This window comes from Rhineura floridana, chromosome 8, assembly GCF_030035675.1.
Source record: "Rhineura floridana isolate rRhiFlo1 chromosome 8, rRhiFlo1.hap2, whole genome shotgun sequence".
NCBI classification, from domain to species: Eukaryota; Metazoa; Chordata; class Lepidosauria; order Squamata; family Rhineuridae; genus Rhineura; species Rhineura floridana.
Genome location: NC_084487.1, coordinates 83,887,731 through 83,913,823, shown reverse-complemented (window position 1 = coordinate 83,913,823; position 26,093 = coordinate 83,887,731). Strand labels below are relative to the sequence as shown.

The window sequence follows — 26,093 nt, the reverse complement described above, 5'->3', positions numbered from 1 at the left end:
GATGCTTAAATCTATGCAGGTGTGTTAATACATCCCTTTTGCATTGTGATGATTACTGTCAGCATAAGCTTTGTTTGTATAACCATAATTGTAACAGAATGATTGGAATTGTTGTATAAACTTTTAGTTTTTTCACTTGCTGTTCACGATTAAAGCCACAACTCAGTAGATACAATTTTATTTTATTTAGGCCATGAAGCAGTAGTCTGAGTGTGACTTTTAGGATTACAAAATGGCAAAAAAGATTGGCTGGGACTATTAAGCAGCTCAAATTACATATTCAGCAAAGAAAATCAATAGTAAATAAATCCATACAGTACTGAATATCCACTGATAGGCCATTTCTTTAATTGCTCCAAATCACTCTGTGAATTACCGTATTATTTTGTTTTGTCAAATTACCAAATATATTGTTGGGGGGAAGTATCTGTTGACTTTCAAAAGACATTAGAAAAAAATACTTTAGTTTTATTCTGCACCAGTATGAATACAACAGAAAACCAGCTGAAATCCATACAGAAAAGTGTGTTCTTCAGCACTGTAAGCTGAGGGGATAATGTAGGAGGTCACATGGAATATGCATTGAATCTGCTTTTGCCTTCTTGAGTGGGCAGACAGTATTCAAAAAATTCAGTATATGTATTATAAATAGCACTAATTTAATTGTTATTGAGTGTGACATTAAAAGTCACCTTGTTTGTATGTTTCGAATATGAGAATAAATACATATCCAGTCCATCTATTGACTTTCAATACATTATTCTGCAAAGCTAACATGATGTCCCATAAGCTTCATAATACTCTTATATGTTGATCAGTAGGCGTAGTTTCAGGCTAGCTGTATTGCTTTCTTCAGAATCACTGAAGGCCGGCTGAGCTTTTCAGTTATTTACCTCAATAGAAAACTGAAAGGGAAAAAGTGAACAAAGGAGGTCTGTTTTGCCTGCCCCACTTGCTGGGCTGTTGTCTTTGCCCTTTTCAGTGAAGGAGGGGGTAGAGCTGGGTCAGAGTTGAAGAACACTGAAAAAGAATTCAAGTCTCATGTCTAAATTTGAATGATAGCTTAGTTTGAGTGCAGAGTGCATTTATTGAATTGAAATTTCCGTATCTGTTGTAGCTTTAAGTGACAGATGGCGATGAACCAACACACAAAGATAGATAGAAATGTGTTCAGCCTCTGATTAAGATGTGCAGTAAAAATCTAATTATTTGACAGGGTTTTAAAAAATATTGTGGTAGTGAGACATGGAAATGTGATTTAAGGCCAAGGCCTTGTATCTATCATGCAATCAAATATTCTTGTCTTGCTTAATTGTATTGCCTACGTTCTTCTATCTATTCTACCTTTCCCATGTGATTATGCATTGAGTAGAGACCTATAATCTTGCTAATCAATGAATTAATAATGGAGGTTTTTTTAATGTGTTTGACTTCGATGAGCTGACACCTAAGAACACATTAGATGAAAATATTGTGTTCTTTGTTCATAATTTAAAGTAGTAAACACCATGACTACCTGTTTTCTTAACAATTCACCATTGGAATATGAACCCTTGAATTGTGTAGTTTTCTGTCAGTGCTCAAGCATTTGTATTGTTATTTTTATGTACAAGGCATATTCTGGTCAAACCATTTTGGGTATAACAAAAAGCATCTCAATCCAGGATTTAGTAACTTCTCAAAATGACATTGAAAAAGAATTAGCAATTTAAATTGTCAATTTAACAAGCTATAATTAAGTTGGGACAACCTGTAGCTCTTTTAGAGCTCACATCCCATGCAGGAGGGCTCTGAGTTTGAACCCTAAGGGTTTGGGGTTTTTTGGTTCTCATTATGTGATGTTTCAGCTGGAAAATCCTGGCACTCCTGCTGGCTTATGTGCTAGGAGGATAAGAGCTGTTACGTTTAAATATTTATATATTAAATTAATTAAAATGTCCTAGAGATAGCTTGGGAAGCAGCTGTATAATTAGCATACAGAATCATCTTGCTGTATGTATTCCACTCCCTCATTACCTTTCTGTGGTAGCTGTGTATACTGTATACACTGTGAGCCTAAAAAATGCTGTGAGCACGTGAAAATGGAAATGGATTGCCTTCAAGTCGATCTCGACTTATGGTGACCCTATGAATAAGGTGAAGATGGTACCAAAAATATCAACCTAGGAATTTACATCCCTTTAGGGGGTCCTATTTACTTATACTTTCTTGTTTCTTTGCATCAATTTTATGGTAATGGGAACTTATAAAATATGTAGGATGGATATTATATATTTAACTTGTTTATGGATGTTAAATAAATTTCCAGTACTCTTGCATTATTTGCCAGAAAACTGGAAATATTGGTATAATATTGACACATTTTCGTAAGTGAGAAGGGCTTGAGAATATTGGCAATGAAAGATTAACATTCAGGAAAGGGGCCTAAAATATCCTTCAGGCAACTCAGCCCTTCATAGTCTTCTGCCCATTGTGGCTATGGTTCTGTGCTGAAGATGCTGGAGGAGACCTTGGTTCAACTAAGCTCAATTAAGTTTTAAACCTCAGTTTAATTTAAAAGGTTAGTTTTTAGTTCAGTTTCAATAACCCATAGTGTAAATTTATAAATGTGCACATTGGGGCAGCAAGGATATACTGAGCTGGATTCTTGCATTTTAAAAGAGGCTCAAATTACCCTCATTCTCTCTTTAATCAACACTCATTTTCCAGTCCACAGATAAAAAATATCATTCCCACAGGGATCAACTGACCAATATTCCCCATACAGTTTCCATTCATTGAAGCCTGGTGCAGCCCAGTAATTGGAGAAGGGTCATAGCTTTAGGGGTAGGGCTTGCTAATCTCTGGCCCTCCAGATATTGCTGAACTACAGCATCCAAAAGCTCCAGCCGGAATGATCAATGACTAGAATTCATGCAAGTTGTAGTTCAGCAAGACACCTTGTTTTAGGCTGTATCTCAGTGACAAAACTAATGCTTTCTATGCAGAAGGTCTCAGATTCAGTCCCTGGTATCTTCAGGACTTGGAAAGAGTCTTGTCTGAAATGCTGAAGAGCTACTGCCAAGTTAGTGTAGACAATACTGATCTAGATAGACCAGTAGACTGTCTTTGTAGAAGTTGATTCATGCACCCTTAGTTTTAGATTAGACCTTCGTAATCTAATTGGCTCCTAGGGAAGCTACCTGGGAGTATAAAAACTAGGCAAGCTAATTCACATATACATTGATTTGGTCTGAACTGGCAGTAACAGACCAGGAAAGATCTTGGAGATGGGATGGATATCTCAACAAAAAGATTGATCCAGTGTGTAGCAGCTGTGAAAATATTAATTCCATGATAAGGGGTCATTAAGTATAGCACAGTGGGGAGGAGAATCTGGCTGGGCAAAATCCCTGCTTGTGTCTCCTGGGTATCAAGGGCCAGCTAAAGATCACCCACACAGTGAGTGGCTCAGGGGTTATGTGCCCTGGCACCTGTGCAGCCATGGGCAAGCTGCACAGTCCCAAGGAGCCCAGTTGCCCCCCAGCTGGCAGCAGACAAGGAAGGGGCTGGCTTGTGCAGCTGTGGCAAGCTGAGCAGGTTCTAAACAGCTGGGGAGGACTAGCGTCAGAGGGAGACAATAGTAAATGCCCTCTGAATACTGCTTACCATGAAATCCCTATTCATAGAGTCACCATAAATCGGGATTGACTTGAAGGCAGTCCATTTCCATTTCAAGAAAGTGATGGAAAATAAAACTTGTCAATTTCTTTATAAATCTATTGTATACTTAGAATACTGTGAACTGTTCCAGTTGCAATCTCAAAAAGGATATTGTAGAGCAGTGTAGTGGGCTTGGGCCGTATTCACGTGTGTCTCAGGGCTACAGCCTCCTCATGCCTATCCTGCCCCCTAGCTGTACCATACCCTTTTGGATGAACTAGTACCAACACCACCAACCCCTTGCATGGCGAGTAAAGGTGACTGGGAGACAGCTGTTCATGGGGGAGGACGGAAGGTAGGTCTTCCTCCTCTGAGGGGAAAGAGCCAGAGGAATTTTGACAGAAATTAGAAAATGAATTCAAAGGTTAATATTTAATTTTCATTTGTTTATTTATATCCCATCCTTTTCCCCAGAAAAGCACAGCGTGGCAAACAAAAAGCAATAAAAAAATGAAAACATATTTAAAACATCTAAAAACACTTTCTCCAGGCCTCCCCTCTGAGTGAGGCTCAGAGGATGGTGAGAAGAGAGAGGGCCTTTTGAGTTGTGGCTCCCCATCTGTGGAATGTGCTCCCCAGTGAGGTCTGCCAGGCGCCTTCATTGATATATTTTCAGCGCCAGGTAGAGACTTACTTTTTCCGCATGGCGTTTGATAGACTAAGATGATGTGTCTGTTATTAGTATGCTGCCAAAGCTTCTTGTGGTTGCACGGGAGTGTTTTTTTTATTGTTTTGTTTTTATGGTATGATAACGTGTTTGTTTTTAATACTGTTGTAAGTTGCTTGGAGATCTTCAGATGGCAAGCAACCAATCTTCTTTTTTTTAAATTATAATAATAAAATCTTTAAAACAATTCCAGTACAGATCCAGACTACTGCTACTGCTACTGCTGCTACTACTACTCCTACTACTACTACTACTTATTATTATTATTAAACTGAGAATAGAAGAGGAGATAAGAAAGGAAAGCTGTTATAAGGAGAAAGAAGTGAATGTAAAAGGACCAGGGAAGAGGTATGGCAGCTTGGAGTGGTGGTAAAGTCCAACTTTAGTGTGAAAGGCAAATGGGAGATGAAATTACAGAAGAATTGTGAAAATATTTTGAGAGCTGTGGAAGAAAAAAGAAATTAAAATGCCTTTTCTACTTAGAGCCTCTAGATCCGCAAATTATCCCTCAAATGGGGAGGCTGGGTCATGATACTTTCAGAGCAAATGTCTATACTTAGCATAAGGAAAACTGAGCTATGAAACTCCTTGGTATTATTTATTTATTTATTGGATTTCTAGCCTGCTGTTTCTCCAGAAGGAACCCAGGGCAGCAAACATAAAAAAAAAATAATGAGAAATAGAAAAACATATGGAAAACAGTTAAAATACTGTAAAACACACTTAAAAATATTCTAAAACACAGCTTAAAAACATTCTTTCATCAGTGATCTTCAGGTTGCCAGGAACAGTCCCCTTCAGCCATCAAATGCCTGGGTAAAATTCCTCCTTAAAGTTAGTAGTGATGGAGACAGGTGTACCTCGTTGGGGAGGGCATTCTACAAACGCAAAGCCACCACTGAAAAGGTTCTGTCATGGGTCATCACCAACCCCCGGTGGTGGCATCACTACCAAGGTCTTGCCTGCCAGTCATTGGTTCTGAGATGTTTAATACTGGAGAAGCAGGCACTCTTTTAGATACTTGAGTCCCAAGCCATTTAGTGCTTTATATGCTAGTACTAACACCTTGAATTGGGCCCAGTAGCTCACTGGCAGCCAGTGGTGCACTTTCAGAACTGGCCCCACTTACCAGCGTATCAGCTGCATTCTTCGCTAGATTCAGCCTGCATACTGTCTTCAAGGGCAGCCCCACATACAGTGCATTACAGTAGTCCAGACAGGAAGTTACCAGAGCATGGAGGCCAGGCTATCCTGGTCCAGGATTGGCCGTAGCTGGTGAATCACCCTCAGCTGGACATAAGCACTCCTACCCACAGAAACACACTTGGGACTGTAGTGACAAGTCGGAATCCAAAGTATTCCCCAGAGCTCGAAAAAGTTACTTTTTTGAACTACAACTCCCATCAGCCCAATCCAGTGGCCATGCTGGCTGGGACTGATGGGAGTTGTAGTTCAAAAAAGTAACATTTCCAAGCTCTGGTATTCCCATACTATGAACCTGTTTCTTCAGGGGAAGTATAACTCCTCTCAGAACAGGTCATACACATAATTCCTGAAAACGCAAACCACCCACCCACAGCATTTCTGTCTTACCAAGATTCAGTCTCAGTTTGGTCGCCCCACATCCAGCCCATCACTGCCTCCAGACACCTGTCCAGCGCCATCACACCCTCTCCTGATTCGGATGGAATTGAAAGACAGATATGCATGTCATCAGTATGCTGTGTTCCAAATCCTGTTATGACAGTTCCCAGTGTTTTCATATAGATGTGAAATAGCATAGGAGACAGAATGGACCTTTGTGGGACCCCACAGTCCAAAAGCCATGAAGCTCAGCAACAATCTATCTTCTGGCAGCGGCCCTGCAAGATCACTGCAATATAGTGGCTCCAACTCTCACCTTCAGGTGTTCCTGAAGGACACCATGGTCAAAAGTCACTGAGTGATCAAGAAGAACCAACATGGTCACATCCAGGCATGCCTGGAACTGGCCGGCCATCATCCTCTCAATCACCTTTCCCAGGAAGGGGATATTATAGACTGGACGATACTTTTCTAAAACCTCAGGATCAGAGGAGGACCTCTTCAAGAGAAGTCGCATCACTGCTTCTTTCAAGGCAATAGGCTTAATTCCTTACTGTCTTGAGGCACTGACCATTCCCTGGACCCATCCAGTCAATCCCCTGCTACTAGATTTTACTAACCATTATGGGTAGGGATCAAGAGAGCACGTAGTTCGTCTCACTGCTGCTAGCGTCCTGTCCACATCCTTGGGCTGAAACTTATCCCACAAGCTATAATTTGATGGTGCTCTAAGGACCTGAACCAATTGTGGCACCAAATTCAGCATGAGTCTGAGTAATTTTCCCCTCAAAGTGATTCGCAAATCTCTCACAACAGGCTATTGAGTGGTCTGTTGGTGGTGATAGCACACTGGTCTGGACCACCCAATTTAGCACTCTAAACATCTCTGCTGGGCGATTAACTGAGGATCCAATAGAGGCTGATAGATGTGTTGCTACCAGTGCCATGTGGTAGGAACAGCTAAGTACTCGTATCTCTCTATCACCCAAAGCTCCTCAGTAAACCAAGGAGACTCTTAGATTCACCATGGCTAGAGAAGGTGCTTAGGAGCAATTGTGTCGATGGCCCTTTCCATTTCACCATTCCAAAATGAAACTTGGGCCTCAACAGGAGCCATGCTACCTGGAAACCCCCCCCCCCAGCATTCAACAATCCCTCAGATTTCATTATCTTCAGGGGCAGAGGTATTTAATTGATCCTCCATCACTGCAGGGAAAGGGGGTGGTCAGTCACAGCCAATCCAAATCTCACCAGGGAATGATCCATCCATGACAATGGATATCCCCCCCCCAAAAAAAATCCTGGGATCCTTCCCAATGGTCTCTGTAGCAAAAACCAGATCTACCTGGAGTATGTGTTGTATGCATAATGTATTGTGACAGACCCATGGTTGTCATGGCAGCCATGAAGTCCTAGGTAAAGGCAGGCACAGGTGCCTGCAATCAGAAACTGTTGAATCAGGCCTGGCTGGCCCTTTTTGGGAGCCAAACTCTCTTGCAGAGCCAAACTGCCCTACAAGAGCACCATAGAGAGCCACAGCAGGCAATAGATGATAACATGCACTACTTATCTACCTGGGTGGATGGTCTGGGCTTCTTCTTTTACTGTTGGTACATGGTACAAGGAAAATGCTGTGGCAATATATTTGGAAATTTCCAAAGATGGATCACATATCAGTAGAAAGTGATATTAGTAATTGCCAGCCCATTATGCCAAACTCTACCACCAATCCATCTGCCATTTTATGACCAGCTTTATCCTTGTACCAACATTTTGTGACTAGAGGGCCTCAGTAATTTTCAGCCATCTCAAATGGGTTCTAAGTGTAGAAGTTTGAGAACCTCTGTTGTAGAGCAAGAAAAATACAGAAAGGAGTAAGTAAGCCTCATAATACTAGAACCTAGGGCCATCCAATGAAGCCGAATCGTAGAAGATTCAGGACATAAGGAAGTAGTTCTTCACACACCACATAGTTAACACTATGGATTTGCTACCACAAGATGTAGTAACGACCACCAACTTGGACAGCTTTACAAGGGGACTAGACAAATTCACAAAGGATAAGACTGTCAATTGCTACTTGTCCTGATGGCCATTTGGTACCTCAAGGATCAGAGATATCATGCTTCTGAATATCATTCATTGGTAAACAAGAGCAGGAGAAAGGTTATTGCTCTTTAGTCCTGCTTGTGGTCTTTCCATAGTGGACTAGATAGGCCTTTGGTGAGATCCAGCACTGGATACAATCCAATGCAGCATTTTAGATGTAACCCTCTTCATTTTTTCCTGCTGTTTTTCTTTCTGCTTTGTCTCTCTTTGCCACTACATTGATGTCCTATTGTGCCCTGCACGTACGTTCCCCACCTTGTTCCCTGTGATCTTAGCTATGGAGTGCATTAATTAGAGCCTGAAATGGAATTCTACTCTTATTTCTAGAGCCAGTGTGATCTCTGGACAATCTATTCCAGCTATTGTTGAAATTGATTCAACTGCTTTTAAGTTTTGATAAAAATCTGTAAAACATACTCAGCAGTGAACTATCATGCTAAAACGCTGTTGCTAGCCAAGCTTAGTATTTGTTGCTTTACCATAAAATTCAGAAGCAACAAAATGACTAATCTCAAACAGTATAGTGCCTGGATAGTGTTAGCTGATGCTACCTGGTGCTTCGTGTATTTTTATAGCTTCAGCTCAAAGATGCTGCAGTAAAAGCAGTCCTTTTACAACTGATATTCCCACCTCTAGTCAGCATCCCTGAATTGTGAAGACTTGTGCACAGAGAGCCCCAGTAGTTAGTTTCAAATTTCATGTATGTTAGGAAATGGCCTTGCTTGGTATACAAGCAATTTTTTGTGATAAGTATATGGGCAAAGACTGGGGGAGCAAATAAATTCCAGAAGAAAACTCTATGGCAAGAGTATTGGCCACATGCAGGCTCAGTTCAGGACTCAATCACCAGGATATTTGAACCTCTTCAAATCAAAGTGAGACTGAAATCCTAAACACATTTATTAGGGAGTAAATCCCAATGAACATATTTGGATTTACTTCCAAGTAAACATGTAAATGGTTGCACTGTAACTTAGTTATACTGCATGTTATGCTAATTGCATTTTAAAATAGTTTGCCTAGGATCTGCAATGGCACTTAACATAAACAGCCATGGAAGGCCAATCTAGAGTGGGATGATAGAGAAGGTGGTTAAGCCTGCTGAAAAACCTTCTTGAGGTTGCTATATTCATCAAAGTTGCTATTTGCCAAGAATAGACCCTGGGGGGATTTTTTTGCAGGAACATGACACAGGGTGGAAGGGTTAGAATCAGGACCCTTATGGCTGCTTTTTGGTAAGGTAGAAGATTGGTAGGTCCTAAACATTCTATTTTAAACATGGAATTAAGATAATGTATGTTTTGTCCCTTAAAGCAGTGGTTCCCAACCTTTATGAGTACGGGACATCCTTTATAAGTGCGAAACATTTTGTGACCCCCCCCCCATGCTAATTGTAATTTTAGTATCTGTTCATTGAAAAAATGTTGCGTAGCAAAATCACATCTCCAAATATTCCACAAAAAGCTCCCTGCAGACAGGGAGGTGTTGCTTTCTTTTCTTAATGCAAAGGTCCAATTAAATTGGTATCCCCTCCCCACAGTCTGAAGATGTACAGTCCTGTCTTCCAACACCAGTGGGTGACAGTGTTGGACTAAGATCCAAGTTCAAATCCCCACCAAGCGATGAAGGCCACTGCGTGACCTTGGACCAAACACAGTCTCTCAACCTGACCAATCTCACAGGGTTGGTGTAAGGATAAAATGGCAGGGGGGGAATCATGTGTACCACCTTGAGCAACTTGGAGGAAAGGTGGGATATAAATGCAATAATAAATAAATAAATAAATTTCAGCTGCAGTATGTGGACCTCAGCCTCAGCCAATCTGCTGAGCTTAATAATAATAATTAATAATAATAAAGAAGCAGCAATGTGGTAGTGGTGGGGATGCTAGATTGTGAAGACAAAAGAGTGGATAGATTGAGTAGACAGGTTAGTACTTTTAGGCCTCGGGATGATAATCAGAACTGATGACTTGCTTAGCATGCACTTGGGAAATGAGAGTGGAGCAGAAAATCAATCAGCACACGCACACATCCAAACACACCTGCCCCTCCTGCAAGCATTTGCAGGTGTGCATGACTTTGGGCACGTGGAAGGGGGGAAGCCCTCAATTGCCACAGCATCTTGGGGATAGAGATTGGAGGAGCAGACTGTAGGTGGAAGAAAGGGGGGATGTTGGCACACACACTTAGCCTCAGAGATGGGGAGCAAGCAAGTCCTGAGCTTCCTCACTGCTCCTGGCTCCGTCTGGGCCGAAGGTGAGATCTGGGTGGCCTTGCAAATAAGAATAATTTTTAAAAGGAGATGGCAGTGAATCAGGAGCCAAGAAAGGCAGGCAGGCAGGCTGCCACGAAGGAAGGAGAAAAGCAGCCTTTCCTTGCAGCTTTGCTTCTTTTTGCTTCACAAAAAGCCCTCTCCTCTCGTTATAAGTAAGGGCATCATCAGCAGTGGCAGTGTGAGGAGATGGGAGTCAGTGATAGTAATCCCCTCTTTTTCCTGGATGTGCCACCCTCAGCCTCTTTTGGCATCTGCCACGTGTTTTATAGGCAGATGCCTGCCCTCGGCACACCTGAAAGATGCTCTGGTGTTTCAGTAAAAGTGCTCCCCTCTCGTTTGGAGCAAGGGAGAGGTGTCATCTGCAGCAGCAGTGGGGAGTAGACAAGTGTCCAGGGAGTGAAGACACTTAAAAAAAAAATCATTTCTTTACTGTTCGTGGCCCCCTCTGGATTACTTAGTGGCCCCCAGGTTGGGAACCACTGCCTTAAAGTGTGGATTTCCACCTCCCTACAGTTTCTTGGGTGTTTTCTGTATAACAAGTGGTGATCCGCTATTAAAGTATCATAGTGCTTGACAGCTTGGTGAACTCCACATGTAGACAGGTCTGTACCATTCATTCAAAGTGATGATAACAACTTATAGAGCATATTCATACTGTGAGAAAGTATTGAAGGAGATAAGCCAGGGAACCTTTTTGGCTCCTCAGGCCAAATTTGACAAATGGGTGGGGCTGCCCACCTGTCAATCACCTGTCACAATGGCATGATGTCCCAAAGCACCACACGCAACTGATCCAGCAGACTTCGACTTTACCACCCACCAGCTCGTGAGCAGTACAAAGCCTGCTTTTTGCAGACATAAGGTGCACAGCGGAGTTCCTGATAAGCAGTGGCAGGCGTCAAGGGTATGGATCATATGAGTGAGACACTGCTACTGTCAGCAGATCCAATTCATGGTGGAAGTAGATGTTGCACACTCTTTGTATTTCCCTCATAACACAGATGTTGGGGGTATTTGTAAGGAAAAACTAGTAGTAAAAAGGAGGTGATTAACCCTCTCTTGCCTAGTTCTGCCCTGCAAATGCCACCTTCCAGTTGTTTTTAAAGCTTTCCTGCCTATTCACCCTCCAGATTCTGAAACCGTAACAGAGATCGTCAGGGGCTCAGGAACCATTTGTTTGCCAGCTGGTCCTCTCCTGTGAATGACTTTTCCGTGTGTTCCTGTTATCTTTCCAAATGTACTGTTGGAATGACATAGTTGTTGAAATAAATTCTACTTGTGCCTTAGAGCCAGGTCTGTTAAATTCAAACTACAACTTACTTTTCTTGATACCTCCAAGTAGGGAATGAGAGCTGCAGCAGTTATGTTCCTCCAGTTAAATTGCAATGATGTTAAAGAGGCAGCACCTGGGGCTATAGGGTCACTGAATGGTTCAAATTAGATTTTCTGTCTGCCTGTGGTAATACCCTTCGGTGGGCTCACAGCCACATCTTCTGGGAAGGTTCCGAAGTCTAGTAAGTCATTCTCCTTAATAAAGGTTGTGGCCACACTAGTCACTTCCAAACAGCAAGAATGTTTTTTTAGGCTGCGTTTGAAGCAACTCTGCCCTGGGCTGGATACATCTTCCTAACCCACTGTTGACTTCAGACCTTTCAGGACTGTCCACAACAAAGCGTTGAGCCAATCACTGTCTCTGTCTGAGCCTACAGCAAAGCGTAGGGCCAATCACTGTCTCTGCCTGAACCTACAGCAAAGCATTTCCATTGGCCACACCTGGAGTGGCAACAGCTTGATCTACCAAACAGTTGCGAAATCTGTCTGAAGCTAAATTTTTAAAAATGCATTCAAGCTGATCCAGCCAGGTGTTAGCGTAAAAAGGGGCGGAGTTTAACTAGATTCATGTGTCCCTGTTTTCAGAAAACAGAGGTGGAGATGCACTGGAACTGGCACAACAGCAAGTATGTCTCTACCCAAAGTCTTATAGGAGGACCCTCTATATCCAGCAGATCCAGGGACTATGAGATTTCCTGGATCAATAATGTTGGTATATTTACTTTCTATTCTGCCTAATTTTCCAAGGAAACTAACAGAACAAGATAAAACAATAACAGAACAAGATAAACATCAAACCCCAAATTAAACCCATTCTAAGGTCATTAGAATTCTTTGAGACCGTCAACAAGCATATAGATACAGGTGATCAATTGAACATAGTGCACTTAGACTTTCAAAAAGCTTTGACAAGGTACCTTACCAAAGACTTCTGAGGAAGCTTAGCAGTCATGGAATAAGAGGAGAGGTCCTCTTGTGGATAAGGAATTGGTTAAGAAGCAGAAAGCAGAGAGTAGGAATAAAGGGACAGTTCTCCCAATGGAGGGCTGTAGAAAGTGGAGTCCCTCAAGGATCGGTATTGGGACCTGTACTTTTCAACTTGTTCATTAATGACCTAGAATTAGGAGTGAGCAGTGAAGTGGCCAAGTTTGCTGATGATACTAAATTGTTCAGGGTTGTTAAAACAAAAAGGGATTGCGAAGAGCTCCAAAAAGACCTCTCCAAACTGAGTGAATGGGCGGGAAAATGGCAAATGCAATTCAATATAAACAAGTGTAAAATTATGCATATTGGAGCAAAAAATCTGAATTTCACATATACGCTCATGGGGTCTGAACTGGCGGTGACTGACCAGGAGAGACACCTTGGGGTTGTAGTGGACAGCACGATGAAAATGTCAACCCAGTGTGCGGCAGCTGTGAAAAAGGCAAATTCCATGCTAGGAATAATTAGGAAAGCTATTGAAAATAAAACAGCCGATATCATCATGCTGTTGTATAAATCTATGGTGGGGCCGCATTTGGAATACTGTGTACAGTTCTGGTCGCCTCATCTCAAAAAGGATATTATAGAGTTGGAAAAGGTTCAGAAGAGGGCAACCAGAATGTTCAAGGGGATGGAGCGACTGCCTTATGATGAAAGGTTGCAGCATTTGGGGCTTTTTAGTTTAGAGAAAAAACGGGTCAGAGGAGACATGACAGAAGTGTATAAAATTATGCATCGCATTGAGAAAGTGGATAGAGAAAAGTTTTTTCTCCTCATAATACTAGAACTCGTGAACATTCAAAGAAGCTGAATGTTGGAAGATTCAGGACAGACAAAAGGAAGTACTTCTTTACTCAGCGCATAGTTAAACTGGGGCATTTGCTCCCACAAGACGCAGTAATGGCCACCAGCTTGGATGGCTTTAAAAGAAGATTAGACAAATTCATGGAGGACAGGGCTATCAATGGCTACTAGCCGTGATGGCTGTGCTCTGCCACCCTAGTCAGAGGCAGCATGCTTCTGAAAACCAGTTGCTGGAAGCCTCAGGAGGGGAAAGTGTTCTTGCACTCTGGTCCTGCTTGCAGGCTTCCCCCAGGCACCTGGTTGGCCACTGTGAGAACAGGATGCTGGAGTAGATGGGCCACTATTATTATTGGAGTGGGCCTGAGATTTTACAACATACATAAATTGGAAAGCTAGAGATCCTCATTAAAACTGCAGGTAAAGGAATTTGAGGCAACCCTATTTCAGTTTCATGATAAATTTAAATTATTCACCTTACTAGCTGTCTAAATAGAAAACATTAAATGCATTGAAATATCCACTGATTCTGAGAACATGGCAAACTAAGGGTTTTTTTTTTTATCCCTGTTGCAGCAGCTCTGCATGGCTGCTCTAAAAGGTTTCCAAACTAATGTTAACAGCAGTCCAAGCGCATGCTCCATGCAGCACAATGCTCAGAGAAAATGACTTCAAATAAACAAGTGAATGTTACTTTTGGATGAAAGTACATAGTAAATGTCATGAGTAATTAAGCTTCAGAAAATGTCTGCAAAGTCTCAGATAGTTCCAGTACTTTGAGTTCTTGACCTTTTTAATTAATGAAATTTCTGGAAGCGTATTGCTGGCACAGAAGGTATGTTTTATGTGACTCTGCTTTGTTGGTAGTGGCTTATTTTATGAATGCTTAAAATTCTGCTTTGCCCTGAAATTCATTCTCTCCTTGGTGTATCACTGCACCATTTGGATATAGTTTTTGGAAAGGAATTTTCTCAGTAGGTCACAATTGACTACATAGCTTATGTTTTGTTATTACCTTCTTCCTTCTCTCCATAAACAATTTCATGTTTGGCCACTGCCAGCTGTTGCTACACTCTTTGCATGTGCAGTAGGAGCAAGGGGACACTTGTAAGTGTGGATGGGATAGAAGGCTGCAGTCCATGCAGGAGGATCCTTAGGAAGCAAAAAGACAATTAAATGTTACTATTCAAATACTTCTAGCAGGATCATACCCAGAATGGATCTAGAAAGCTGCACTTTGGAAGGACATCTTAGAATGGGAAGAGGAAAAAGTATAGAAAATTATAAGGCCTGTATGCTTTGTAAAATTGAATATCAGACTTCTAGATTGATATGAGATATCAGATATGTATATTGAAATCTGTGAGGAGCGTTAAATGGTGTGGTTGGATAAATGCGGTGTTACGGTCAATATAAAATGTAATGACAGTGCTGGACTTTAAACCATCATAGTTACTACATTTTACAATTACCATAACATTAAAAAAGTCATCATAGATTTCATTTAATTTACATGGGAGTAAATTGGGTTAAATCCAAATACCTTGATTTAACTGGGTTAGGAATCAGGGCTGAATGTTGCTGCTGTGTTTGGGAATATTGTCTAAAGAAAAGTGCTGTTAATTTTGTAAGAATCTCCTTTTGATTAGTATTGTTACAGACTGATGAAAGGAAAAGGTACTATCTGGAAGGTAATGCATTTGATCATTCACCTGTGCTTGATAGTAACATGTTATACATCAGAAAGGGGAGTAGGCAAAGCAAAGAAATCTATACAGTAGTTTCTGCTGGTTTTAATTGAGGGAATCAATAACTTTATATTTGCCCTTCTCCAAAGTGCTAATAAATGCCTTTTGTCCTAATAGTTTCAAATTAAAATTAATTATGCAAAGACAGATAGATCCAAATGGATTAAAAACAAAGATTTCAAATGCACAGGACAAGCAGAAGGAGATGGTGTGGATGGTAATTACATACTTTTCCATGCTGAAGTCAAATTCTGTTTATAAATTCTGTTGAAATTAATGGGATTAATGTGCATGCCATTATGTTCAGAATACTATGTCTAACAATGCTTTTCAAACTAATATATCAAACTCAACAATATCCCTCTGTGTGTCATTATTATGTTTGTTTTCTAGATAGGTAACTGAAACTAACAAAAGATAGCTTCTGGTTGAAGGTCACACAATAAGTCCATCTCTGGTTACATACCCACTTTTTTCCAATTTGTAGTCAAATATCCTACATACAGGACCAAACTGTACTAAAATTTTAGTCTTCCTGCCTTACCCTGATAGTTATCTATTCTATGTTAGGGTAGAAACTAGATCAGCAGAATGTAAAAAAAAAAATACAGTAAGGCTTCATATAATTGCTTTGTGGTTGGGATGTCTGCTTATTATTTTTATTTATTTATTTATTAATGATTTGATTTATATCTCGCCCTTCCTCCCAGCAGTGATGATCAGTCCACAGGACAGAAACGTAATGTTCTTCCTCTAGTATAGGGGTGGCTAACCCTTGGTTCGAGAGTGTAATCTAACAGAGGCAATAAATAAATAAATAAATAAATAAAGTGAACATGGCACTCAGGTGACCAGAGAGCTTTAAATTTTTCAGCCCAGTAGCGGATGAGGATGCATTTTCTCCCTCCCCAATAATCAGATTGATCATTTGATAAGTAGGGAGGGGCGGTAATCCCAACACTTAAGTTGATCATATCAACCGGGGGGTGGCTGTATGTCCTGTACATGTGCATGGTGTATGTGTGTGTAAGGGGGAGTGGCAACACCTACTTTTTAGTCACACCTACTACTGGCATGCATCCTCTGGGAGGTTGGCTAACTGAAAATGCAGCCCTAGGGCTCAAATGTAATGACACCTGCACTAGAAGGTAGGAAGTGTAATTCTAAACCACATAAATGATGCTAAAACTTTGTAGGGTTAGGATTAGGGTTGCCAGGTTCAATCCCTGAGACTGATCCTGTATCTTTAGGAGAAGAGAAAGTCAGCCAAGTGCAGGTGTTCTTGCAACTCTGTAATGGGAAAAATCACAAGGTGGCATTCTCCTTTCCCCTCTGCACAACTTTAAAGATACAGAAGACCTCTTGGAGGCTGGGCCTGGCAACCAAGAGGTCTTTTGTATCTTTAAAAGTTGTGCAGGGGGAAGGAAGAATTCCACCTTGTGGTTTTTCGGATTACAGGGTTGCAAGAACACCTGCACTTGGCTGACTTTCTCTTCTCCTAAAGATACAGGATCAGTCTCAGGGACTGAATCTGGCAAGCCTAGTTAGGATATGGAAATATCAACTGTTTCTTAAATTTCCTTCATTTTGTTATCTGCTTTTATGGTCCTGAAGTATTTTGAAAGGTAGTACAACAGTTTATTATTGTTGCATCATACATTTTCCCCTTCAGTGACAGGGGTTTTACAAACCAAAAGAAAATCAGACAACTTTACTCCATGGCTGGCCAATATGCTCTAACTACAGTATGCAAGATAGTTTTGATACTTTTCAAAAGGAATATAATAATGGCAAAAATGGCTTTTTGTAAGATTTTATTGTAATGATAAAGTAAAAGCTGTGAAGATTGAGCTTCCTGGATAGGAGCTTGCTTCTCACCAGTAAACCTCTCAGAATTGTATAATGGGATTGTTTTTGAGGAATGCTTCCTGTTTTATCTATGCAGGGGAGAAATTAAATTTTGACTAGGTCAAAAATTCTAATATTTTAATTCATTCAAATTACATTTCCAAATGTTTTTTTTAAACAAAGTGTGCAGCAGAACCCCGTAACATACAGTGTCTCTCCCCCTCACCTTCTGTGTTCTCCCCTCTGCCACCCCCTCTCTGGGCTCCTCAGCAAGTTAAGTTAGCTACTTAGAACCTAGAACCATATGTGCATCCTCCCTGTGAAGAAGAGGGAGGGAGACTCTTCCCTTATGAACTGAGCACAAGGATCAGGCTTATTCTTCTTTCCCCCTTGGTGCACATAGTATGGAAATGATAAATGTGGTATGGCCCCTTTAAGAGGCCTAGCACCAGCTGCAAAGCCTGAAAGGCCTCAATGAAATCCATGGGGGGCATGACTTGGCCCCTCCTCACTGCCCCCCAGCAATCTCTAGCCAGACCCAGGCTTCCCTGCTGTTGTTGCTTCTTCCCATCTCTTGGTGACCTATTCATCTTCTGTTGTAGTGCTACTTCTGCCCCCTTCCTCCTGTACCACCTTTTGCCTGAATAGGCCAGTGTCAGCCAGATGAATAAACGAATTAATCCTGCAAGAGTCATAGAATCATAGAATAGTAGAGTTGGAAGGGGCCTATAAGGCCATCAAGTCCAACCCCCTGCTCAGTGCAGGAATCCAAATCAAAGCATTCCCGACAGATGGCTGTCCAGCTGCCTCTTGAATGCCTCCAGTGTTGGAAAGCCAACTACCTTTCTAGGTAATTGGCTTCATTATGGCTCTAACAGGAAGTTTTTCCTGATGTCCAGTCAAAATCTGGCTTCCTGCAACTTGAGCCCATTATTCCGTGTCCTGCACTCTGGGATGATTGAGAAGAGATCCCAGCCCTCCTCTGTGTGACAACCTTTCATGTACTTGAAGAGTGCTATCATATCTCCCCTCAGTCTTCTCTTCTACAGGCTAAACATGCCCAGTTCTTTTAGTCTCTCCTCATAGGGCTTGGTTTCTAGTACCCTGATCATCCTTGTTGCCCTACACTGAACCTGTTCCAGTTTGTCTGCACCCTTCTTGAGGTGCGGAGACCAGAACTGGATGCCGTATTCAAGATGAGGCCTAACAACTGCTGAATAGAGAGGAACTAATACTTCACGCAATTTGGAAACTATACTTCTGTTAATGCAGCCTAATATAGCATTTGCCTTTTTTGCAGCCACATCACACCGTTGACTCATATTCAGCTTGTGATCAGCGACAATTCCAAGATCTTTGTCACATGTTGTATCCCCCATGTTATAACTGTGCATTTGGTTTCTTTTTCTTAAGTGTAGAACTTTGCATTTATCCCTGTTGAATTTCATTCTGTTGTTTTCAGCCCAATGCTCCAGCCTATCAAGGTCCCTTTGAATTTTGTTTCTGTCTTCCACGGTATAGCTATGCCCTGCAATTTTGTATCATCTGCAAATTTGATAAGCGTGCTCTGTACCTCCTCATTTAAGTCATTAATAAAAATGTTGAAGAGCACTGGGCCCAGGACCGAGCCCTGTGGTACCCCACTTGTTACTTCTGCCCAGTTTGAGAAGGAACCATTGATAAGCACTCTTTGAGTACGATTCTGGAGCCAACTGTGGATCCACCTGATAGTTGTTCCATCCAGTCCACATTTAGCTAGCTTGCTAATCAGAATATTATGGGGCACTTTGTCAAAAGCTTTGCTGAAGTCGAGGTATATTATGTCCACAGCATTCCCACAGTCTACAAGGGAGGTTACCAGATCAAAAAATGAGATAAGATTAGTTTGGCAGGATTTGTTCTTCATAAATCCATGTTGGCTCCTAGTAATCACTGCATTGTTTTCAAGGTGCTTACAGATTGACTGCTTTATAATCTGCTCCAGAGTTTTTCCAAGGATTGATGTTAGGCTGACTGGTCTGTAGGTCGCTGGTTCCTCCTTTTTGCACTTTTTGAAGATAGGGACAACATTAGCTCTCCTCCAGTCATCCGGCACTTCACCAGTCCTTCACAATTTCGCAAAGATAATAGACAGTGGTTCTGAGAGTTCTTCAGCCAGTTCCTTCAATACTCTAGGATGCAGTTTATCAGGCCCTGCCGATTGATTTGAACTCATTCAAAGTGATTAGGTATTTCTTGACCGTTTGTCTGTCAAGCTCAAGCTCCAATCCTGCCCCTTCTATTTCATGTTTCCCGGGAGGGTCATAGACCCTTTTTTGGGAGAAGACTGAGCCAAAGTAGGAATTGAGGACTTCTGCCTTTTCTTTGTCATTTGTTATCATTTTGCCTTCCTCAAAAGGTTTGTAGGGTAATTATGCAGGAGTTTACCAATCCCTAGTATATGTAGGTTTATGCTTTGCTTGCATTTTAAATGTTTGATGTCTCTATAAAATGAAATTGTTTTTGAAGAAGTAATGTTTTGAATTTTTGCTACAATTATCTCCCCTTTGGTTTCATTCTGCTAACTCTCCTTTTAGGCTTTCGGACTCTTAACTTGCATTTTATGTAAAGCTTTGAAAATGGGATAAAGGTTTCAGCTTATCTCAGAAGCTTTAACCTATCTATTTTTCTCTGTGTTAGTTTATCAGAGTAGGAGGTAATTAAAAATAAAATGGTTGAAATTCCTTAAATATTTTCTTCCTGTGTCAGATCCCTTAAAGGTGTAATATCTACAATAATATTTCTCTGATAAAAGACGATACAAGACAAATTTGAAAGATGAAAGTAATGTGGGCTAGTGTTACGACTGAGGTAGTTCTTAAAAATTGATGTAAATTAAATGTGAACAGATGTTATTGTTTATAGCCAAATACACGGTGTATTTATAATAAATTTGGTTTGTAGTTTAAATAGGTTTATTTCTTATAATTTGTTTTTCCAAGATTTTTGTAGCTCCATCTAAAATTAGTTTATATTTGTGTATTGTTATTATATTGCAAGAATAATTGTTCAGAATTAAAGTCCCATATTATTCTTCTGAACTTTCCAAAAGGAAGAATAGAGTATAAGGAAATTTTTAATTTTTTTTTATAAAATACAGTGTTACTACTTAATTTCCCCTCCCCCAAATTCCACTAAAATGATAATCCAAAATCTCCACTTAAAGTCTTGTTGAAAAAGGAAGGTGCTGAAAAGACAACAGAGATGGCACCTGTCTGGCACATAATGGGAGAGAGTTCTAAAGCAGTGGTTTCCAACCTGGGGGCTGTGAAGTAATCCAGAGGGGGCCACAAACAGCAAAGAAATGATTTATTTATTTATTTAAAAAGTCTTCAGTCCCTAGACACTGTCTGCTCCCACTGCTGCTGCAGATGACACCTCCCCCTTGTTCCAAACAAGAGGGGAGGACTTTTGCTGAAGCACCAGAGTATTTTTCAGATGCGCTTAAGGCAGGCATCTGCCTATAAAACACATCACAGGTGCCAAAGGAGACTGAGGGTGAAGCTACCAGGAAGACGAGGGGATTACTATCACTGACTCCTGTCACTTTGCACTGCCACTGCTGACAACACCCTTACTCAGAACAAGAGGAGAGGGCTTTTCGTGAAGCATAAAGAAGCAAGGCTGCAAGGAAAGGCTGCTTTCCCCCTTCCTTCCTAGCAGCCAGCCTGCCTCCCTGTGGGGAGGGGGGTCACAAAAAAATTTGAGCTTATAAAGGGGGTCCGGTACTCATAAAGGTTGGGAACCACTGTTCTAAAGGGTAGGTGCTGCCATGCTTAATATTCAAGCTATGAACTATTATACCAGTTGGCAGAAATATTGCATGTGTAAATATGGATTATTATTTTTATTGCAGGGTGATGTATACATTCTTAACTAAAACTAAAAAATAAATACTTTACAAAATTTCATAGCTTGATAATCTTCTTTACAGAAACATGTCATAGTCAAAGCTAGATCTAGGGTATACAATGGTTTACGCTATGGGTTCCCGACCTTTTTTAGGCCCAGGGACACATTTGGAAATCTAAGAAACTTCCGTGGACACTTCAAAATATACATTTCACATAAAAAAATATGGTGATGTTCAGAATGCCCACCCTCAAGACAGGCAAAACAAGTACACCCTAAACAAACACAGACCAAAAAAACAGCCAACCTTCCCCAAGTAACCAACTTAAACATTTGTTAAAAAATTGGAGGGACAGGGTCTTGGTGAGCACCATGAACCATGTTTATTTTATTTATTTATTTATTAGATTTATATCCCACCCTTCCTCCCAGAGGAGCCCAGGGCGGCAAACAAAAACACAAAAAACACTCTAAAACATCATAAAAACAGACTTTAAAATACATTACAACAAAACATCTTTAAAAACATATTAAAACAAAATATCTTTAAAAACATCTTTTAAAAAAAGGTTTAAAAGCATCTTTAAAAACAATTCCAACAGAGATGAAGACTACTTAAAAGGGCACTTCATTGGTAACAGGGCTATATCTTCATTCAATGAACTTGAATGAAGTTAATGGAATGAGTAATAAAAGCACACATGCATTTTAGTTTTGATAAAGCGGGAGCAACAGATAAATTGAGTAAGGAGCTAGATGACCATTATGCAGAAATCTGGTTAGGCAGAGCACTCTAGACAATAACTGCAGTTTCAAATTCAACTTTTAATGCACCCTAAATAGAAATAGAATATAACCTCCAGTTATAAACCAAAAGGCTATCTTCACCATCATATGACACTGATCAATAAAAAGGCTTTGAGATTAATAAAAATCAATTTGACACAGATTTCTAGGATGAATAATGAGAGAAATATAATTTTAAATCACCCTAGTAAACTATGCTAGGAAAAATAGGTAAAACCTTTGGTTTAATGGTCTGCGTAATGTTACTCAAAGACCCATTTCCCTGACATCTTTCTGATTAGCAGGTAAATAAATATCTACATGCATTTGAAAAAATGTGTATTAAACATATCAATGAAGTTCAGTGGTGATTTATAGAAAACTGGACTGGGGGAATTTCTGCTAGAGTTTGACTTATTGCTGTATTCACTGGGACATAATATTTCTACTAAACCCAGTGGCCTGTAAATACTTAGGATGCATGCAGTGAGATTCATATTTAGTGAAAACAGATTAATTAGACACTCCATCTGGTTTACTTTTAGAGTATATGAGAAACTCTTTTCTCTTGCAAATTCCGTTATGGGAACATGATAAACCTCATTGTTCTTGTACTCTCAGTTTCAAAGTTTTGACTCAGTTTGAAACGAGTTCTTGGAACGGTCTGCCACCTTCTCCAATGCATAGTGAATGCCTAGCCTTATTTTAGGAGATTAGTCTTCCTGGCAGTAAGTCACAGAAACCTTGCAAGTGATTTTTTCCTCGTACTATGAGAGCAGATGGTGTGCTGAACATACAATCAAAAATGTAACGATTACCATTTTCTCTGCTAAAATATACTTTCAGGATTGAAACATTTAACTGGCACGATTTCAGTTAGTTTGCGTAACAGTTGGAGCAAGAGTCCTACTGCCCATTCTTCTTCTTATTATTATTATCATTATCATTATTATTATTATTAACCCAATGTAATGAGATAGCTTTTAATTGGAGATTAAGATCTACCCATAGACGCCAGAGGCTGGAATCAGCAGTTTTTGTTCTGAGTGAGAGAATCTGGGACAATGACGATAGCGGACTTCTAGTCAGATAATAGAACTCAGTTAATTACCATCTGTAAAGATGTACAGTCTTAACGCACTATATTCTACTGTTGATTTGATATTATTCATTTGTGCTGGATTGGATGCATTGTGGTATAGCATAATTAGCTTTTAGAAGTCTGTTGATTTTAAAACATATTATTTATGTCAGAGTTGGAACACCACCTGGCAATGTTCTTCCATAAATTTGTCTTAATAATGTAATATGGATTAAGAAATATATTGAAAATGGTCCACTGAATATGCAATGACTTTTGTGCTTGGTTAACAAGGCAGCAACAGAGGCTTATCTTTGATCATAGTTGCAGCTATAAAAACAAAATGTTTGAATATGATTTATATTTAGTGAAAGCAGATTCATTATTGTCATGCCTCCATCGGATGAGTCCTCTGAGGAGGATGAGGAGCAGGGGATTGGCACAGCAGACCCAGGAGAGGGAACAAGCAGACTCACCCAAGATGCAGCTCCACCTCTCCCATCACTGAAGATGTTCAGGACGCAGCTGGAGCCCCTTGGTCAGACTCAGGGAGTAATCAGGAGGTCCCTCCGCTCCCTGCAGAGCGAAGATGCCGATGGGTAGCACAGCAATGCAGGCGTTCTGGCTGTTTAAGGCTACAAGCTCCCAGGAGTCGGAGGGCTGATTGCTTGCACCTGAACCAGGGAGGGGAGCTTAAAAGGCAGTGAGAGGCCTTTGCCCTCCATTGGAATCATTGTCGGACACCAGTGTCAGACCCTTGCCAGTTGTGCCCTGTTGAACCCTAGATTGTCTTATTGGAACATCAAACCTTTGCTTTGCTAACTGACTTTGCCTTTTGGAAGATGAACTGGTACGTGCACTGAGACTCCTTGACCCTATTCCTTGCTTATCTGCTTTACAACCAAGCCCCTGCTTAGGCAATTGCCGGCTAATTGTTTTACAGCACCATATATCTCCTGTGATTGTAGTGTAGGATAATACCATAGGGCTGGATCAAGACTTCCCTCTCCCCCTGCCTGTTGGGGGGGGAAGGCAGTGACTTTTGCTGATGTCTCTGGACTCTCTGGAACAGTGTGGGGTATTGGACTGTGGACTGCAGGGGAAATGGAATTGGCATAAGACATGTCTCTTTGTTCCTGCCAGTGGAATACTTCTACTGGATCAAAAGGCCTCCGTAAATGGAAGGAGTCTTTCTGTCCACAGTAGATGTAATCTGGATCCAACCTATATTTATAATGCTCAGGAAATATAAATTTTGTAGAGTTTTAACTATATGTAATTTCTCTGGGCTATGGTATCATCTTCACAGTAACCTCTTTTTAAGTAAAAGAAATCCTCAGATGCAGGTAAGGCAACTAACTAAGCATTTCTCATGTGTGTCCAAGGCCCTGGGAACATGGAAGTCAATGTAACTTCTTCAGTTATATTAGGTATAAAATTCAAGAAATTCAGGAGCACCGGCCTGTCAGTTACCTAACATCAGTTAATATTACATGAAGAAAACAGCAGTGACTGCTTTACAAATAGAAAAGTGTATGTACATCACACTCAATCGCTTTTTGAAAGAGCTCAAATAATATAATTCATCACAGAGCCTTTTGAAGATGTTTATCAAATAATTCATTGATCTTTTTACTGATCCTACCTTGGTATGATAAATCTAATTAAGAGGAAAAGTTGTTAAGCAAGTTTTAATTCTGAAAAACTGTAATGAATTAATTTTGTTTATACTGGTCCCACAAATATTGATCAGAGACTTTCCTGTGCAGGGAAAAGAGGTTTTAAAAATAAACTTCCAAATATATACAACTATGTAAAAATGCTGGGCAAAGGGCTAAAATGCATTTCAACTCACCTGTTAAGATACTAGAAGACGCACATCTTCTTTCACTTGGCTGTAATGTGTAAAGCTATCCTGAGGCATGTCAGCAGTAGCTGTCTTCCTATAAAGGCTGTACTTAATCTGAAATAGCAATACTCCCAAAAGAACTGTAGCACTTAACTCTGAGCAGGATTTTAAGCCAACATATTGTAGACGTTTTTATTTTTCTCCCCTCACTTTATTCTTCTGGAATTACTTAGATGTCTGTTAAAGATAATAAATGACTGTAATTTTTAATATTGGATGTATGTCTTGTGTTCAATATCTTTAAAAGTTTTTATTGAAGTTCCGTTGGAGTCTGTGATACAGGAAGTATATATGCGTAAAAGTTTAACATTCATAAATATATATTTAGCATGGTTATTAACATGCAAAATTCTGACAAAGGTTTAAGGACCAATAAGAAAACACAAGTCTGTGTGGGTCTGTTGCCTGTGTTTCTTTAACACCCAGTCTGCCTAAACAGTCTTCAAAGGTGTTGCACATGCTTTCTTTGAAGGCAAGGATTAAAAGATCAGACATGCATTGTTCTACTGGCAAGGTCTTCCCCACACTCCTTTTGCTTATTGCATCCTGTTCTATGCAGGTGTCTTCTTAATAGAGTCTGTTTTCTTTTGCTGTTTTAACTCCAGATAGCTTTTCAGTGTGCATTCAGACTGAGACAGAGATTGAAACATTTCATTTATATATTTCTGTCCCATCCTTCCTTATGGCACACATAACACAAGGAACTATTTTGCTTTTATATTGTTTGCACTTATAATTTTATTTTATTCAAGACTACCTCTTATATACCAGTGTGTGTTCAATGCAGGGGAATTTTGGCTCTGAATCCAGCACCTTGGCTGATCTAGCACTTTGGCTCTGAATCCAGCACCTAGTCACAGACTACCATATAACTGGATATTTTGTCTGAAGGCTCTTGTCTTTTGGAATTCTTGGCAGGTCTGTTTCTGGTACTTTGGGTTTCCCCTTGACCTGGATTGGGTGACCAGGTTTAAGGAGTGGTGGCAGTCTACCTACCTTGCGGGGTTGGCATTGGCTTAACTCAGTCCTTTTAAGGGAGGCAGGGGTTATGCCTGACCAGGACCAACTGACCTGGGATTGGGAGTTGACCCCCCCCCCGCAAGTTCTTTACAGCAAAACATATAGCAGCAAAATAGTTCCTTAAACCAGAAGGCTAGGTAAAATGCAAGAAATACAGGGACCAACACAGGACAAAAACAGCAAGTCTGTCTAGCCTATTCTGTACTCATACGTTATAAGAAGACAGGCAGAGTATGGTTCCATATCTTCCCAGAGATGTATAGCCTCGATAGCAATAGGAAGATGGAACTCCAACATCGGGTAGGAACACCAAGAAACATTGGGGAACAAAAACCAAAGTTGCCTCTACCGTTA

General features: G+C 40.6%; 1 protein-coding gene across 13 annotated transcripts in view; it reads left to right on the top strand.

The window, feature by feature from the left end:
* The first annotated feature begins 23,544 nt into the window (after nucleotides 1–23,544).
* NRCAM (neuronal cell adhesion molecule) overlaps nucleotides 23,545–26,093 on the top strand; it is a 181,496-nt gene continuing 178,947 nt past the window's right edge. For all 13 annotated transcript variants that reach the window (XR_009764462.1, XM_061639960.1, XM_061639959.1 and 10 more), the window contains exon 1: nucleotides 23,545–23,660. The gene's annotated coding sequence lies outside the window, so the exon portion shown is untranslated. The remainder of the gene's footprint in view (nucleotides 23,661–26,093) is intronic.